The following is a 19,390-nucleotide window of genomic DNA, read 5'->3' on the forward strand; positions in this document are numbered from 1 at the left end:
CCCTGTCTCCCTCTTCCTGGCTTGCTCCGTAGCGCTCCAAATCCGAGCCGAGTTGAGCTGAGCTTAGCCGACTAGCCCAAAGACGAAGCGTTGGTACTGTTGGAAGATCAGAAGAATGCACATGCCCGGTGAGGCACGGGACGAAGGGGTTTTCACTAGCAGAGCCCGTGACGCAATGGTTACCATAGCAACTCCACTACTATCCAGGCGACTTTATATTGTCTTCTACTGGCAGCTCTTCGCTCTTGTCAGTTGTAATCCAGCAAACTGCAAAGTGTCAGTCAATGTTTTCGTGTAGCAGATATGAGCAGATAAGAGCCGATCTGTCTGCGCAGAACAGGAAGTTCGTGCTTGCAGGCCACATTCCTCATTCTTGCATTCTTCTTATCTCTACACAGTACGAGCCGAGCCAAGCCGAGTGGAACCGATGCACAGTGCACGGAGCTCTTGCGCTTTGATTTTCACGCGTGAGATTTTGGGCGTTTGAGAGGCCCTGCCATATCGTTTACGGATCTTACAGAAAATTAATTGTATAGGATTAAATTTAAAAAATATATGTTGTGGTCTTACTATATATATCCCCAGTATATTCAGTGATTTTTAATTCATATATATATATAACATTGTTCCTGGATGACTATACTGTAAACATTCAATTTGGTCGAGATCTATCCAGCAGTTTCGTCGTGTTGGTGGAACAGACAGACCAACAAACATCGAGATCCGAAAGCTAAAAACCATTGATACAGTCTTGAGTTGACCTCAGACGGCTAAATGTCTGAAAAATTGGCAAAATAAACAAAATTACAGACAGCGGGCCCCCCCTACATACAAACAAGTTTGTTTACATAGATATCTTCTTATTTGGTGGAACGGGAACTACTGAATATCGGGTCAAACGTTATCGGACACTTCCACACACGGTACTTACTTAATCATTAATTTAATTCAAAATTATTTTTTTTCACTGTATAGATGGGGCAACATTTTAGATAGCAATTATTTCAAAACTCAGTATCTGGGCATGGCCTGCTAAGAATTTTATGGGAGAAGAAAAAAATGGTATTGCCAGCATTCTTAAAATTATGTTCTTTAAAAAAACATCATGTACAATCAAGGATTAACCCATTTATCAGTTTAACGCATGAAGTTATGGTAATTATGTTTCAGGCTTAAATTGTGCGATAAAACACATCGTGAAAAATCGTAGTTCAATCAATTTTTCATTTCGCGTGTGCTTTTCAACCACAAATTTCACGATAAAACGCATGGTGTTTTCAGCCCAAGAAATCCAGCATGGCCAATACGTCCTCCTTTTCGGTTCGCTGATTGTTAGTCTCCTTACAAGTAGTTGTAAGGACTGTGTTTTGTGGATTACATGATAACATGTGCTACTTCCACGGTTCTAACTCACTGAATGATTGCATTGTGTTGATTGATGAAAGTTCAGCTCTTGAAATTCTCATTCACCTCACAGTGGTAATCCTCAGAGGTGGGGTATTTAAATATCTCTTGATATTTGGCATTATCACAATTACATGAAATGCTCGAAAATGTTTAGCCTGTCTGATCATTAACGCAAATCCCTCTGGAAGCATTGTTGGACACACGTAGTACCTATTTTATGAAAACTAAGAACTAGTATGAACGTCATGTCAAGAGGCTGGTAATAACGACTTGCCATTTTGAATGGAACAGGTTTCGGAGGCATTCTGGCAACAGAAATATCACTGCGACAAATAAGCAAGGTTTACACGCAGCTGAGTGCCAGCAAATAGCAAAATTTATGCCTAATTACACCAGAGCCATGCGTTGACTTACTATATTCTCCATGCCATACCTCATTGACTTAACACAGGTTCCATCTTGGTGTTTTATTCCTTACATTCCCTTAAAAAAGCTCAGAGATTTACTCCCCCAAAATGTAAGAAAACTGCTTATCCAAAGTATAGTAATGCCAATATTCGACTACTGTGACGTAGTATACAGTAACCTGAATGCCTCACTTTCCATCAAGCTCCAAAAGGCACATAACGCATGCGTTCGATTTATTTCAGATATACCAAGATTTAGCCATATTTCTCCCGCATTTGCTAGGCTTTCATGGCTACGCTTAAGAGAGCGACGAAATTTACACACTCTTTCCCTGTTACATCGTATACTGAACCTTAACACACCTGAATACCTTGCCACACAATTCCATTACCTAGCATTACCTTCTAGTATTCCTACCAGATCATCATCCACCGCAGTACTAAGCATTCCCATTCACCGCTCAACTGGCTACAGTAGATCATTTATAGTCGCCGCCAGCCGAATTTGGAATTCCCTACCTGCTGAAATTAGGAGCGTGTCAAACCACCTCCGCTTTAAGAAACTCTGTCAAACCTGGTTAATAAATAATAATGATTGCTTATAACATAGTAGGATTAGATCATAGCTAAGTATTGGATTAATTAAAACATTTAATTGCTACCTTAAGATATTAAACTGTAGATAATTTAGTGTATATTTAACTCTTCATGTAGGTCTATGTATGGTCGGACAGAATAGCAGGCTTCATAGCCTGAGTCCCGCCATATAAAACAAGACAATAAATAAATAAATAAATAAATAAATAAATAAATAAATAAATAAATAAATAAATAAATAAATAAATAAATAAATAAATAAATAAATAAATAAATAAAAATAATCGTAGAAACTTATCTACTCTACCAGTTGACCTGCTACCCTTTTCATGCCATTGGCATGAGCGCTTACTACTTTCTCCCTCGAAAAAAATATAAAACATCTATTACTTACTACCTTTCCCATATCAACGCCAAAATGAATGAGTTTAAAACGCTATCAGTGAAGTTTATGAACACATATTCTGAGTGTAATTTTTTTTTTGAAGTGGCTGTATGTCGCACCGACACAGATAGGTCTTATGGCGACGATGGGATAGGAAAGGCCTAGGAATTGGTTGGAAGCGGCTGTGATCTTAATTAAGGTACAGCCCCAGCATTTCCCTGGTGTTAAAGTGGGAAACCACGGAAAACCATTTTCAGAGCTGCCGAGAGTGGGATTCGAACCCACTATATCCCGGGTGCAAGCTCACAGCCGCACGCCCCAAACCGTACGGCCAACTCACCCGGTGAGTGTTAATTATCTATACTAATATTATAAAGAGGAAAAATTTGTTTGTTTGTAACGAATAGGCTTAAAAACTACTGGACCGATTTTAAAAATTACTTAACCTATAGAAAGCTACATTGCCAGTGAGTAACATGGGCTGTATTTTATTTTCAAAACAATTCGAGGTGGGGGGGGCACGTGGGGGACATATAAAAATAATAGGCTAATATAGGCAAAATATCGAATTTGTCGTATAAGGACGAGACAAAGCTCAATTTATTTCTCTTGACGCAAAGAACAAAACTCGGTGAGCCCTACGGGCCCGAAAACCGTGTTTTAAGGCCCTAAAACCAACCGTTACGGAGATATTGGCATCACACTACCCCTGCTCTACGAATCGGATAAAGTAATGAACTGCCGTAACCATGGCAACGTCAGCTCCAGGATTCTACAGCAGCGAAATTATCTTCTTATAAATGAAGTTGTTCGTGTCTGTTTGTCTGTTCCACCATCACGTCAAAACGGCTGGATAGATCTCAACCAAACTTCATATTTACAGTATACTGACCCCGGGGAAGGTTTCGATATGCATATCATTTTAAAATCTTTGAAAAGACGGGGGTTTTATAGGAAAAACGGTTTTCCTCCATTTTCTCTTATACTATTACAGGCAAAATATCGAATTTGTCGTATAAGGACGAGACAAAGCTCAATTTAATCCTCTTGACGCAAAGAACAAAACTCGGTAAGCCTTACGGGCCCGAAAACCATGGTTTAAGGCCCTAAAACCAACCGTTACGGAGATATTGGCACCACACTACCCCTGCTCTAGGAATCGGATAAAGAAATGAACTGCCGTAACCATGGCAACGTCAGCTCCAGGATTCTAGAGCAGTGAGATTGTGCATGTACGTTTGGGCATAGCTGCCAACCAAAATTGGTACAAATAAGACTTAATATCTGGAAAAAATATACTGTTGTGTAACGCACTCATAGGACTCCTTTGGGCGGGAATGGAAAGGGGTTGAAGTACGAGTGTAAAAATCTTACTATATATAGAAATGGAAGTGTGTGTGTGTGTGTGTGTGTAAATGACATCTACAACTAAACCACTGGAGCAATTTCAACCAAACTTGGTGCACGTATCACTTACTATCGGGAGACGAGCACTGTGGGGGTTAAGCCATCCCTAGCGCCCTTAAGGGAGAGGGTCAGGGGGGGGGGTAGTTACAATAATAATCGAGAATAGTATCGAATTCATAGTTTTCGGGGTCGCTGAGTTGAGAAGTAATATTCTAGAATTTTTTAAAGTCCAGCCCCCTTTTAGGTGGGGAGCAAAGGGTCGGGGGGTGGGGGGTGAAATATAGAAATAATTTCAAACAGTTTCGAATCCATAGATTTCAGGGTCTCTGAGATGAATAGTATTACTCCGGATTTTTTTGCAAATCCAAGTGGGGAGCGAAGGGGGTGAGATATAAAATTAATCGAAAAACTACATATAAAAATATTATCTTCTTCTTACTATATATAAAAATTGATGTACTGTATGTGTGTGCGTGGGTGTGTGGGTGTGTGTATGACATATCTCCTCCTAAACCACTGGAGCAATTTCACAAAACGTCGTACACTTATCAATTAGTATCAGGAGACAAACCGCGTGAGGGTAAGACACCTCTAGCACCCTTATGGGCAGGGGGCGAGGGGGGTGGTATAAAAATAATCTTATAAATAAAGTTGTTCGTTTCTGTTTGTCTGTCTGTTTGTTTGTTTGTTTGTTTGTTTGTTTGTTTGTTTGTTTGTTTGTTTGGCTTAAGTGCGGCCAGTATCCAGTATTCGGGAGATAGTAGGTTCGAACCCCACTGTCGGCAGCCCTGAAAATGGTTTTCCGTGGTTTCCCATTTTCACACCAAGCAAATGCTGGGGCTGTACCTTAATTAAGACCACGGCCGATTCCTTCCAACTCCTATCCCTTCCCTGTCCCATCGTCGCCATAAGACCTATCTGTGTCGGTGCGACGTAAAGCAACTAGCAAAATAAAAAAAATAAAAAAGTTTCTTTGTTCCACCATCACGTCGAAAGGGCTGGATAGATCTCAACCTAACTTCATATTTAGAGTATACTCATCCCGGGGAAGGTTTCGATATGCATATCATATTAAAATCTTTGAAAAGACGGGGGTTTTATAGGAAAACCACAATGGTTTTCCTCCATTTTCTCTTATACTATTGATTTTCTGCAAACTCTGTGGACCGTATGTGAAAGGTCTCTTTATCATAAACAACTTTTGTTATGTTCATAATTTACCTTACACTTCAAATGTCGGAGAAATTTACTATTTTCTGCCGATACCATGCTCGGCATTGAGTGACCGACAGAGCGATAACGAATATATGGGTTACCATGGCAACGACTCTGCTTGCCAGCAGGGAAGTAACGTATTGCCATTTTCCTCATCATTCCTTTAAATTCGTGGTTTTTCATTGGGTAGAAAGCAAGAGAGTCGTCAATCGGCCATTCTGCGGGATATTGGCGGAATATCATTGGAAGTTATAACCGTCCTCGAATAGCTTAAGTAATAACACAAATATTCATCTTCTTATCTGATTACCTAAGAATCCGTGCGCCTAATTTCTCTCCGATTACCGCTTTCTTATATCCATAACTCACACCGGCATAATTTATTGAGGAGCATTTGATTTTCCAATACATTCACTTGGTATTTATATATTTGTCGTCATCCGGATGTCCTCAGTTATAATCCATTTTCTATTAATTTCAACTTACTAAACTGTATTATTTTCCTCCTTAATTACGACGTATGTATGCGAGTGCTAATCCCGAATGCTGTACACTCTTTCCTTTGAGGAAATATTCTAAGCTATGCAAATGTATAACTTTTGGCCCAGGTAAATTCCGAAATATGGATGCAATTTTAACGGCGGTGCAGACCTTCGTTTCGGGGTAATTGGTGGCTAATCAGTAAGTCGTATCACAAGTCACAAAGGAAATGGCGTTTCATTTTGGAGAGATCTACAACTTTTGTCCTATGACTTTTCGTCGTATTTCTATCCCTAATACATTAAATACAAGTTGATTTTGTACTTTTACACGTATATGTTATCATTTGGCACACTTATAGGAAAGGTAGAATCATGACATTCGGCACGCACATTGACATGACCATTGGAAATGTTATAGCCAAATTTTATTATTCTAGCTGTCACATGAGAATCAAAAATATAAAGTAGCATCCAAAAACTGTACAAGTTTTCACCCCATTCAATGACTAACTCAATCTAACCCATGAATATAGGAGATACGAGAAGATGTCATAGGACCAACCATGTAGAGCACTGAAAGGGGCGTCTGATGGTGAGATCCGTTTGTAGATACATCGTACCGTTTCAAAGCAGTAACTATCGAAATAAAAGTCTGCATTTCTAGAGTGTGCCTGTACATTGACAATTTTGGCGAAATTTCCGTACAGTTATCCGTTTCAGGTGTAATAATGACCATCTGTATATATTCAGTTTTGGTGTCTGTCTGTCTGTCTGTCTGTCTGTCTGTTTGTCTGTCTATAACTTGGAAACTACCGGATATATTTCCACCAAACTTGATATTTAGAATCCACCTGTCCTTTGGTAGGTTTTAGGGAAAATATTGTTTGTAAATCCCTGAATTGACTGGGGGATTATACGAAACCGAAACCGTCATTTTGCATTCTCACAAAATATAGACAACCAAACTTAATATAAATTTACCTGCCTTAATTAAAATTCATTTCTAAGCCTTTTTCCTCATGTTCATCATTTCAATACGAGGATTAATAAGGGAGATATCATTAACGGACCGTTTTCCGGTACAAATCCCACCGGACTTAACTCAAGAGCGGGTGAGTGTAAAGCGTATGTTTTAAAACTTGAAAACTACTGAAGATATTTGAGTCAAACATTAACATCCACCTGTCAAACGCTACGTGTTAATCGTCAATAACACTTCATGTTCCCGGAATGGACTGGCGGTTTATAGGGAACCGAAATGGTGATTTTACTCTTACACAATATATACAGTACAAGACCAACCTGACTGGAAATCGACCAAACGTGATGGAATTCCATCTCTAAAACTTTTTTTCATGTGCATTTTTTCGACAGGAGGATTAATAAGGGAGATATCATAAACGGTCCGTTTTTCCGGTTAAGTCCAGCGGATATAGCCCACAAGGTGTTGTGCCTGTACATTGACTATTTTGTCGAAATTTTCGTACAGCTACACGCTTAAGGGGTAATAATGATCATCTGCATATTTTTTGGTTTAGTTTCTTGAAAGTCCTACTTTTTACACTTCTCGCCGAAAACCCAGATTGCGGCATAATCTGCCAGTCGAGAAAGAAAACTGAAATTTGGCAAAATTTTACGACTTAGCCTGTAACGGGCGGAAAACTTCCAAGAGCTTTAAGTTTTTCCCCTTCTATCCCGAAGAATATCGAAATATGGAGGCAATTTTAATGATGGTGCAGACCTTCGGGAAGTATTATCACATAACGGATGGCACAATCCCCGTTCAATTTGGAGTGATCTACAACCTTGGTCATACGACTTTTTGTCGTATTTATATCCATTTTACGTTTGATTTTTCTCTATTTCTCGATGTTAAGTAAAGTTGTACTTTTCACATACATAATTCATACCTTCCATCACTTAGAGAAAAGATAGAATCATCATACTCTACACGAAAATTGGTCCACCCAGTAGCCATATGTGAGCCAAATGCTATGTATGTAGCTGTCACTTAATTATCCGAAAAGCAATGCAATGTGAGATAATCTTACACAAATTTTATCCTATTCCAAGTTTCTAACTCAATCTGACCCATGAATAGATGAGATATCATAAGACCAGCAATTTAGGCCGCTAAATCCGGCGTCTTATGGTACAATCCTTTCTCGGTATGATGTACCGTTTAGAAGCAGTTAATCTGTAAATGAAGGTCTGCAATATTGTAAACAAGCACATACTTTCGTATGTCGAACTATATATATTCACTGATGTCGATTTTGTAGCGATCGAGAAAGGGTGTGTCTGCTATTGTAATCAGTACTCCGCACACCGACTATGACTGGCAGTAGGAATGGAGTCCTTCTCCAATTCCTGTGTAACTGGCATTAATGAGGCAGGCCTACCATTGTAATGAATAATTCACTTCTCGATTTGACTTTCAGAAGGCAAGGGAGCATGCAGCATACAGTCTTTGGCTGTAGGCAAGCGTTCCCGCAGTTATAAACAGATGTACCCATCTAAAATGTGACTGGCATTAGGCATACTGGCCTGCTATTTTGATGGAAACTCATCAACTTGGTGTGACTGGCAGGAAGCTGGCTGGCAGTTGGAAAAGGGGCCTATCATTATAATGATAACTGCACAACTCAATTTTGACTGGTTGTAGGGAAGTTTCCTGCCATTATAATAAAAACTCCTCAATTTGTAATATGTCTGGAAGTAGGAAAGGGGGGCTGCCATTGTAACGGAAACTCCCCAAATCGAGTGTGACCGTGCAGTAGGCAATGGAGCCTGCAATTATAATGTAAACTTCCCAACTCGATTGTGAATGGCAGTAGGCAAGTGAGCCTGTCGTTATCATCACAAATCTGTAACAAGCACTTTACACTGGAAACAACGTATGTGGACCTCTCCATATTGTTTCTCGGATAACGCTAAGAGACATGCTATTTTAAAACAATCTTCGTTACTGCATGTACAGTATTTACTTCAATATTCGTATACAATGCAGAATACCGTAGCGAAGCACGGGTACATTTGCTAGTCTACAATAAATCAAAAAACCTAACATGTTACAGACATGAATATTGATTTTGGAATCTCTTTTGAAAATAAAAGAACACAAATATTCATTTTCAGAAAATCCACTTAAGGGGGCGGGGTGAAAAGAAGTGAGCAAGGAGTTGAATTATTTATACGAGGATACATTTATTTCAAAAAATGAAGATGTTACAGACTTTAAATTTGGTACTTGGAGTCTCCTCTAAAAATGAACACACTCTTTTTTGGAAAATCCCCTTAAGGGGGTGAAAAGAATAAAAAGCGGGTGAATTTTTAAAATGTGTACCTTCTTCTATCGCTTTACCCACACCTGTGGGGTTGCGGGTGCGAACTGTGTCGCACCTGTGGATTTCACCCTTTTACGGCTGGATGCCCTTCCTGACGGCAACCGCATGTGTAGGGATGTAATCTCTACTTCTATACTAATAAAGAGGATTTTTTTTATATTTGTTTGTAACGGATAGACTAAAAAACTACTGAACCATTTTTAAAAATTACTTCACCTATAGAAAGCTACATTGCCAGTGAGTAACATGGGCTGTATTTTATTTTCAAAACAACTCGAGGGGGATATAAAAATATTTAAATAATACGCTAATCTAGGCGAAATCGAATTTGTCGTACAAGGACGAGACAAAGCTCCTTTCAAGCCCCTTGACGCAAAGAACAACACTCAGTAAACCCTTCGGGCCCGAAAACCATGTTTTAAGGCCCTAAAACCAACCGTTAAGGAGATATTGGAACCATAAACCGCACTACTCCTGCTCTAGGAATCGGATAAAGAAACGAACGGCCGTAACCACGGCAACGTCAGCTCCAGGATTCTACAGCAGCTAGATTATGCATGTACGCTTGGGCATAGCTGCAAACCAAAATTGATACACACATGACTTACTATCTGGAAAAAATAAACTTATGTAAGACGCGGTGATGGAAAGGGAGTGAAGTATAAAAATAATAGCCCCGGAGATCTCCGTAGTACAGCGACCAGCGGTAGCCGACGTCCCTCCTGTTTTACGTACTGGCTTAGATTTCAGCATTTTGCAGAGTCTGTTACCTATAGTTTAAAGTACTTTCTATCAAATAATGGAGTAGTAGGATCATTGATGTTATCAGTGCTGATATTTTGGTCCACTTTTTCGATCATTGTAACCATGAAAACAACCTATATACTGCACACAATTGTCAAGATGGTACGCCCATGACTTGAAAATATTTATCAATATTTGTATTCAGATTCCATTATATGTTGTGTGACATGAATGACAAGCCCTGAGAATTATAATTCTCGATAATTATAGTAGTTTCTTTTATGCATCGCGTATTTCCTTGATCATTTGTAATAGTTACGAAATGTCGGATCAAACAAATACATTAAATAATATTTATATTTGTGGTAGTATCTAGCGGAAGTATACTTACACTAAACCTGCAGCTTTGTGAAGGGTGCAGGTATATCTAGGTGGGAATGTAGGTAAAACATGGTAGCAAAATATTTTAGAGGTTGACGCTAATTACGAACTAATATTTAGAGGTCCCCATGAAGAAAATTAGAAGAAGATACACTATAACTCCAAACATGACAAAAAAAAAAAAAAATTCTACGTATTTAAGCAAATACACCAATGATATAAATATCTAATGAAGTCGCTCACACCGATAGCATGAGTAACTAAAGCCAGTTTCTGATAACCCGTACGAAGAACGGGTACTTCTGCTAGTTCGAAGATAAAGGTGTAGAGAAATTCGAAGAAATTATACAATATAATGTACGTACATATATATATAATCATTGTTATAGACTGTTATCCCTCTCAGCGTTCAGTCTGTAAGCTTCTGTGTATTTAATAAAAGTCGCCACCATCTTCTATTTGCAACTAGTACTCTGGCTTCATTTAGTTCTATACCTCTTATCTTTAAATAGAAACTGAGTCTGACCATCGTCGTCTTGGTCTCCCCCTACTTCTCTTACCCACCATAACCGAGTCCATTATTCTCCTAGGTAAACTATCCTCCTCCATTCGCCTCACATGACTCCCACCAAAGCCGTTTTATGTACACAGTTTCATCCATCGAGACTTTATCTCCTCATTCGGAGTACCTTCCTGCCATCGATCCCACCTGTACCAGCTATCAATCTCACTACTTTCATGTCTGTTACTTCTAACTTACGAAGAAGATATCCTGACCCCACCCACCTTGCGCTCCCGTAAAGCAAAGTTGGTCTGAAATTAGACCGATGTAAAGATAGTTTCGTGCGGGACCTGACTTCCCTCACAGAATGCTGTTGATAGCAACTGCGAGCTCACTACATTGGCTTTACTCCACCTTGATTCAATCTCAGTTACTATATTACCAAGCTGGGTGAACACAAATCCTAAATACCTGAAATCATCTACCTGTTCCAGTTCTGTATCGCCAATCTGACGTTCAATTCTCTTGAATTTCATAGCTACTGATATAAATTTAGTCTTCGAAAGGCTAATTATCATACCATACTCATTGCACAAATTTTCAAGTTCTAGGATATTAGACTGCAGGCATTCGGCACAATCTGCCATTAAGACCAAGTCGCCAGCATAGGCCAGACTGCTTTCTACATTTCCACCTAACTGAATCCCTCCCTACCACTTCATACCTTTCAGAAGATAAGCCATGTAAACTCCGGACAACAAAGATGAAAGACTGCAGCCTTGTCTAACCCCTGTAAACACCGCGAATCAAGAACTCATTCTACCATCAATTCTCACTGAAGCCCAGTTGTCCCCATGAGCTCCATTGTTCGCGCCACCACCATGAAGATTTCCTTTTACATTGAGAAGATTTTCAAAATATTCCCTCCACCTGTACAGAGATTCCATGGGATCTATTATGAGTTCACCTGAATTACCCAAAACACTGTTCAATTGCTTTCACGCTCCCTTCCTAAGTTTCTTTATTACTGTCCAGAAATTTTTTCCTGCTGCTTGACCTAGCCTTTCCGGGTTATTGTCAAAATCTTCCCAAGACTTCTTTCTGGATTCAACAACTATTTGTTTCTCACTGTTTTTCATTCATCTACGCACAATTCCCTTTTTGTATCAGCTCTTGTTTGGGGTCATTTCTGATAAGCCTTCGTTTTACGTTTACAAACTGTTCTCACCTTATCGTTCCATCAAGATGTTCGCTTTTCCCCATCTTTATACACAGTGTTGTTCCTAGGCATTCTCTTGCTGTTTTTACAACAGCATCCCTGTATTCCTCCCATTCTCTTTCTCAATCCTGAAACTGCTTACTGTTGATTATTCGTAACTTCTCACTAATCATATCCACGTACTTCTGTCTAATTTCTTCGTCTTTGAGATTTTCTACTCTTATTCGTTCGCAGACACTTTTCACTTTCTGAATCCTATGCCTAGGGATATTTAGTTCACTACAGATCAGATAGTGGTCTTTAACATCGAAAAATCCCCGAAAAAACCGTACATTCCTAATACATTCCTAATAGAATTCCTGAATTCCAAGTCGGTTAATATGTAGATTATTATGGATCTGGTACACCTAGCGTCCCATGTGTAGCGGTGAATAGCCTTATGCTTGTAGAATGTATTCATAAATGCTAAACCCATACTAGCTCGCATTGAAATCACCCGTTAGCACCATCCTATCCTTGCTGCTGACCCTGACTACGATATCACTCAATGTATCATAAAACTTCTCAACTTCATTCTCATATTCACCCTCACATGGTGAATACACTGAGACAATTCTCGTCCTAATTCCTCCAACTGTCAAACCTACCCACATAATTCGCTCATTTACGTGCCTAACAGAAACTGTGTTGCATGCAATAGTATTCCTGATGAACAGTCCTGCCCCATACTCTGCCCTTCCCTTCTTAACACCCGTCAAGTTTACTTTATAACATCCGATCTCTTCCTCCTTATCTCTTCTTACCCGAATAACATTTACTCCTAGCACATCCATATTATTCCTCTTTGCTGACTCAGCCATTTCTACTTTCTTTCTCTCAAAAGTCCCATTAATATTGATAGCTCCCTTGCAAATTCCATTTAGTTCACCAAATTCTTCCTAAGGAGTCCTTCACGTGTCAAATCGGAGTAGGACTCCGTTACTCCCACAGGTCCGAGGCTTGCTTAAAATGCTCTGAGCTCGGCAAATTCGTGAAGCAGGATGCTTACGCACTTACACATAGTCCAAGTGAGGATCCCTCCTCTAACGGGTTAGAGACCACCTGTGGATGGTATTGTCCTAGTGGGAGGGCCATGACTCAGTATGTGTCCGAGATGCCCACTCCCATTCCGTAGTATATTATTATTATTTTACGTCCCGCTAATTACTTTTACGGTATTAGTAAGAACGATGGGCCCGAAGTTTGTTCCTTAAGATTACTTTCACGTCCGAGTATACAGTATCTACCGACACGAGGCTTACGAAATTGTGCGCAGTCAGATACCACAGGACTGACCTGGGATCAAGCCTGATTGCCTCAGCTAGCGTTCTACCGTCTAATCTACTCATCCCAGAATAGTAAGTTCAAGAAGCAGTACAATGCAGGTTTATAAGTTTGATCCCCATTGAGTAGGTGTAGACTCTATCCAAGATGTTTCCCCCCCCCCTGTGTGGAGAAGGGACTAAAAGGAATGGTTACTCGTGACCTATATGTCGTAGGTAGGCAACCTCTAGTCGTTGGATTAGTCTGGAATTAATTCCCCTTACTTGTACCAGACTACACTTTCTCATTATTTTCGTTTTGTCTTTTGTATTATCTGACCTAGTTTCGTCGGCCCTCTTCCTTTCACTATTTCGACGATGTGGATATTCGGTTTTCAAGGTCTAGAGAGCCTTTAATGTTTTATTTTTCACCTTTGGACAATTTCCTCTTCCTCCTTTCTCTGATTAAAGTTATGTGAGAATGGTTTCATGCGGCGGGCATGTCACCAGTTGTTTACATTTCCATGCAGCCAAGGATCTCAGCAACTATTAGTGTGTGGTGCTCACCTCCTTTTCACTTTATCTTCCATGTTTCTGCTGTCAGAACCGTCCTAAAAGAATAATCCTAATTGTCACTAGTAAGGCTTAGATGCACATGCTAAATAAGGTTTTTTTAATGCCCGTTGCTTTCCAGCTCATGTTCGAGTTACATCGAGCATACCCAAGTTCCACTCCAGTCATTGTAAGTTTACCTCAGCATAGACTGATGCAGGAATAATTTTAGTTTTCTAACCTCTTTTAGGATGCAGTTGAACTCAAGAGTTTCAGATTTTCGACAATGATAATAGATTTCTTTCCCTATAAACCCAATCTGAGATTATACTCATGAGGAACACCTAAATGGGCCTTTTTCATCCTACTGTTTTGTAGAACTTGCTTTACATCACACCGACACAGAGAGGTCTTACGGCGACGATGGCATAGGAAAGAGCTAGGAGTGGGAAAGAAGCAGCCGTAGCCTTAATTACGGTATAGCCCAGCATTTGCCTGATGTGAAAATGGGAAACCGCGGAAAACCATCCTCAGGGCTGCCTACAGTTGAGTTTGAACCCACTCTCTTCCGGATGCAAGCTCACAGCTGCGCGCTACTAACCGTACGGTCTACTCACCCGGTCATCCTACTGTTTATTTGACATTGAAATTTCTTCGGTATCCTGACACTGAACATTTTTATGAACTTGTGAATGCCGATGCCTGCATTATTCTCACTTGAACTCTCTTTATATTCCAATGCAAATGAAGATTAACGACGCTGTCTGACATTAAAATAAAGCTACTCTTTACAAGGAATGGTACGAACATGTTAACAATTTATGCTATTCGTATCTATAATGTGGTTTATTTGGTTTATACTATTTGTACAGAAGATTGAGTAATCCTGGGTATCAGTTTCTTGGCATTATATTTAGAGTCTAACTTATTATTCTTCCTTACATACAAGTTAGGGGCAAGGGAATAAGAAATCGAACTCCCAATATGGAAATACTTTAACTTGCATTCACTGGACAAAAACAATGGGGTAAAATCTACTTGCAATATGACATTTGCCTGAGTCAGGTTGCGAATATGACTTCAAAGCGATGCCGAGATCGTATTACGAGCTTCTGCACTGAAAAACATATTTCTTTACTTACGTGAAGGTAACATATTTCTGCATCTGACACGCCTCGCTAACATCCCGTACCCTGAAAGCCATCCAATATAAAAATACACGAAGGCGGAAAGGAGTATACAATATATAGCTTAATATTATTGAAAGGCTTCCTGTAAAAATTGAAAGCTCTGTCGCTACTTCAATTTAACCCGCTTCTCTCTATTTTATTGACCAGCTTTTCATAGAATATATTCCTAGTTTCCTGTCAAGATACAGTACAATAATAATATTTTTTCAATGTCACTAAGAAGGCTATAAATGGCCCTAATTGCAGATCAGTGGTGATTGATTGTTTGATTGACATTGATTGATCTCAGCTGGATTCGATCCCGCAATATTGGGAGTGGCCATTTTGGCCAATCTTCTGCGCCAACTGAAGTCACCTGCAAGAAGTCTTGCTAGCACGGAGATAGCTGGTCATAACTAACTTAGGTTCGTTTTCGTAAGTCTTTTGTGCACTTCCTAATTGGATGAAAATAGGTCAAGTCCCCGAGCACAAGCACAACAGAAAAAAAGGAGCACACTGTTATTGACCAGTTAGTTTATTTATTTACACATTGTCAATAAGAGGACACACTGCTATCCTTTTAGAGTTAGAAAAGTTATAGAGAACGTTATCACTTTATCTAAGTACAGCTTGTCACTTTCCTAACATAACAGAAGTACGCAAGATTATATGGAAAGTATTCACTGCACAATAAACATTTAATTACAAAATACCATTTCATGCATCAAGGTATGCAAAATGTGACACTTCATTCTTTAGCACAAGTGCCTGCACAGTGTTTTATTACAGAAAGCGTAAGAATCCTGCCTTCAATTTCAAATACATTTATGCATTATAATTAACACACTGCGGGCTATATTTGCAAGAAATGACATTACATTACCCTGAAACATGACTGTTTCACTAATGATCGACTAATTAAAAGAAAGCCGGGCTGAGTGACTCAGACGTTCGAGACGCTGGTTTCTGACTCCAACTTGGCAGGTTCGATCCTGGCTCAGTCCGGCGATATTTGAAGGTGCTAAAATATGTCAGACTCGTGTAGGTAGATTTACTAGTACGTAAACGAACTCATGCGGGACTAAATTCCGGCACCTCGGAGTCTCCGAAAACCGTCAAAAGCAGTTAAGGGGAAATAAAAAAACCAATGTCATTATATTCATTAAAAGGAATAAAATTGCTGTCCTCATTACGAGATGGTGCAGCTCTTTTCAGGCACACCCCAGTTGGAGGTTAGCTGCATGTAGGCCTACCACGTATCAGCCCTCCTGCCATTCTTAAATTTTTGGCAGTACCGGGAATCGAACTCGGGCCTCCGAGGGCGGCAGCTAATAGTGCTAACCGTTACCATGCGGAGGTGGATATAGACTAATTCAGTGATTTATCAATGACATATTTACATTAAGTCAGATGTAAAATTAAGAAAGTAAACCAATTTGCAAATCTGGGGACACGTCAGTTTTAATTCCTATAGGCTTGGTTGTTACATGTCCAGACGGTCTACCACAGTAAATTCAAATAAAACCCCTCGCAGAATATACACTGCTATGAATAATAGAACGAAAGCGGATACAAATTATACTGTACGCCTTTTAACACAACGGATCGTGACAGTTTTACAGAAATTAGCCTGTTGTTGATTTTCTACGAGTATTATGGCGGAATACACTATTTGTTTTGAAGGCCTTTGAGAAACGATCCTGCTTGGTCCCCAGTCGTGAGTAACGTCACGTTGTAGGGCCCGCCCGCTCGCTTGACCTGGCAACCAGTCAGAGATGAGACAGCCGCCAATTGGCTAGCCCATCTGCTACCAGCAACATTACGTCACTGGGGCAGGCCTCATAGCGGTGTAGAAAGGGGACACGAGGTGTAACTGGAGCATTCGATCTTTAGAGAGATCAAGTGGATTCTCCCCATGCGAAGTATCTAGAAGGGCTGGAACCCCTGTAAAAGACAATCCGAGTGAGCTTCGGCGGTTGAGTTTGAGCAGAGTCAGTGAGCGATTGAGAGAAGAGGGGTGCTACAGTCATGGGTTCAGTGGAGTGCAGCTAAGCACAGTACTGCGAAGTGTGTGTACTATTTTGAATTCTGAATCAGCGTGCTACAGCGTCGACGGAGCGCTGCGTGTGGTTTGAGCGAACAGTACACCTGAGCGACGAGGGATAACAGAAGATGACTGCCGAGTTTATGCGTTAGGGATGTGCCACTCAATCTCCTGCTCGAGCAGGCTCGAGTGCTGACGTCAAGAACTGGTGTGTCGAGCTTGGTCGCGCAAGATCGAGCAGCACAGAATTCTCTCGTGATTTAGGGTTGCATGCGCTCTAAGCAGGACTTGAACCACACTTCCGTCTTCACTCTTTGGTCTTCACATTCCGGCACTACATTGTATTAGAGTAATTCGCGATCATTCTACAGAAGTACAGACGTACCCTAAGTCGTAGTGGACGCATCAGTTTATTAAATCCACATATGCCCAGAATAAATTTCATTATCAAATTGAACTGTCTGCCCGACATGAAGATGAGCTCTGCATAGTGATAATATTTCTGTGGTTTTCATGTCGTTACTTGGTCGCTACTTCCATTTCTGGTTCTTATGATCATTGCAGGTATCGTTTTAACAACATATTATTTTCAGTTTTATTATAGTGCTATGGTAGGCTACTATTTCTCCTACACGAAAACGTGTTTATGTACAATACACCATTGGTATGACGGTTCTTCGATATTAGATTTGTATCCATTCAATTTGTAATAATTTTGCTGCCGTATATGATGATTAACAAAAGGGAAGGGAGGGAGAATAGTATTAATAAGAACAAAATTTGAACAGAACTGAAGTCCTGAGTCCGATAGCATATAACTGAAGTTTCAGGATTTTTTAAATTACATCTCACAATCCGTAGATATTGCATGTTGCGAAAATGCATCACTGGACACATAGGGCTGGTATTATGTTCTTGTAATTCTAGTGGATTAGTCATTAATAATTCAACATATTTCCATATAAACTTATTTTATTACCACGAACATGCGTTATTTGACATCAAAGAACAAAGAAGATTGCCACGCTACTGATTTAGTACAAGGATATCACTCATAGATGGTGGGCCATTCTCCTGCTCGAGTGCTGCTCGACCTACATCGGGCTGTGACATCATCAGCTCGAGCTGCGCTCAAGCCCATCCCTAGTGTGTGTGCGAACTCTGTACCACGTACAGACTTGTTTGACTGTGTTGCGCGCGCATAAACCGCTCGGTGGGGCTCCATTCATTTTATTCCTGACCCGGTCATTGACTGGAAAACAGGTTATAGGTCCTTTTTCATTATCAGACTAAGCTATATCTACATAGATCTGTTTTTAGATCAAAATTGCTGTACGCGAGGGAGAATTGCCTGGACTCAGGATATCCTTTTCGTAAGTTGGAAGAAACACACATGACAATAAGGAAAATTGGGCGGACTCAGGATATGCTATTCGTAAGTTGGAAATAATAGACATGACAGTAGGGAGAATGATTGCTGGTGCAAACATGTGGGAACAACGGTAGAAAGGTACTCGAAATAACGCTGCTAGGAATAAATTTAATGAATGATACTAGACGTAGAAACAGGTTTCGGTGGAAGGGTCATGCGAGGCAAATGAAGGAGAATAGGTTATCTTGTAGAATAAAGCACTCGGTCATGGAGAACAATTTGATAGAGACCAAAGTGATAATGGATAAAAATAAGTTTTAAATTATTTAATGGAAGTGGTGTGAAACTAAATGAGGCAAGATCGATAGCTGCGAACAGAGGATTGCAACTAATTACCGAACAAAAGAATCCATACAAAGCGCTGAAATGTATACCAGTCTATAATGAAGATTTGATAGAAGAAACGCTCACTAACACGAAAGATGAAGTTTGTTTCCAAGGGAAAGTATGAAAATCATTAAAATAGGAGCAAGATAGGGTGCCAGCCTCTCCCCGAAAAACGTCATTGGCATATGAAGAACAAAATTCCAAAAACAGGGCACGGCTGTCGTAAGGCGTAAGTTTACAGGAAGGACAACAGAGATTGCTTAAATTTCGGTAACGATATAGTGATCCGAAATGTCACAGAAGATCAAAGAAAGATTAAACTGCGAATGGCTGACGAAATAGAACGGAAATAAGGCCTGAAAATATTAAATTAGAAGACTCGAGTGATGATTACAACGGTAGACTGGAAAATGGAACACGTTATAGTCAAGGAGGTAGACAAATTCAAGTATCTTGGTTGAATGGCTACAGC

This window comes from Anabrus simplex, chromosome 3 (assembly GCF_040414725.1).
Source record: "Anabrus simplex isolate iqAnaSimp1 chromosome 3, ASM4041472v1, whole genome shotgun sequence".
In the NCBI taxonomy this organism is placed as follows: domain Eukaryota; kingdom Metazoa; phylum Arthropoda; class Insecta; order Orthoptera; family Tettigoniidae; genus Anabrus; species Anabrus simplex.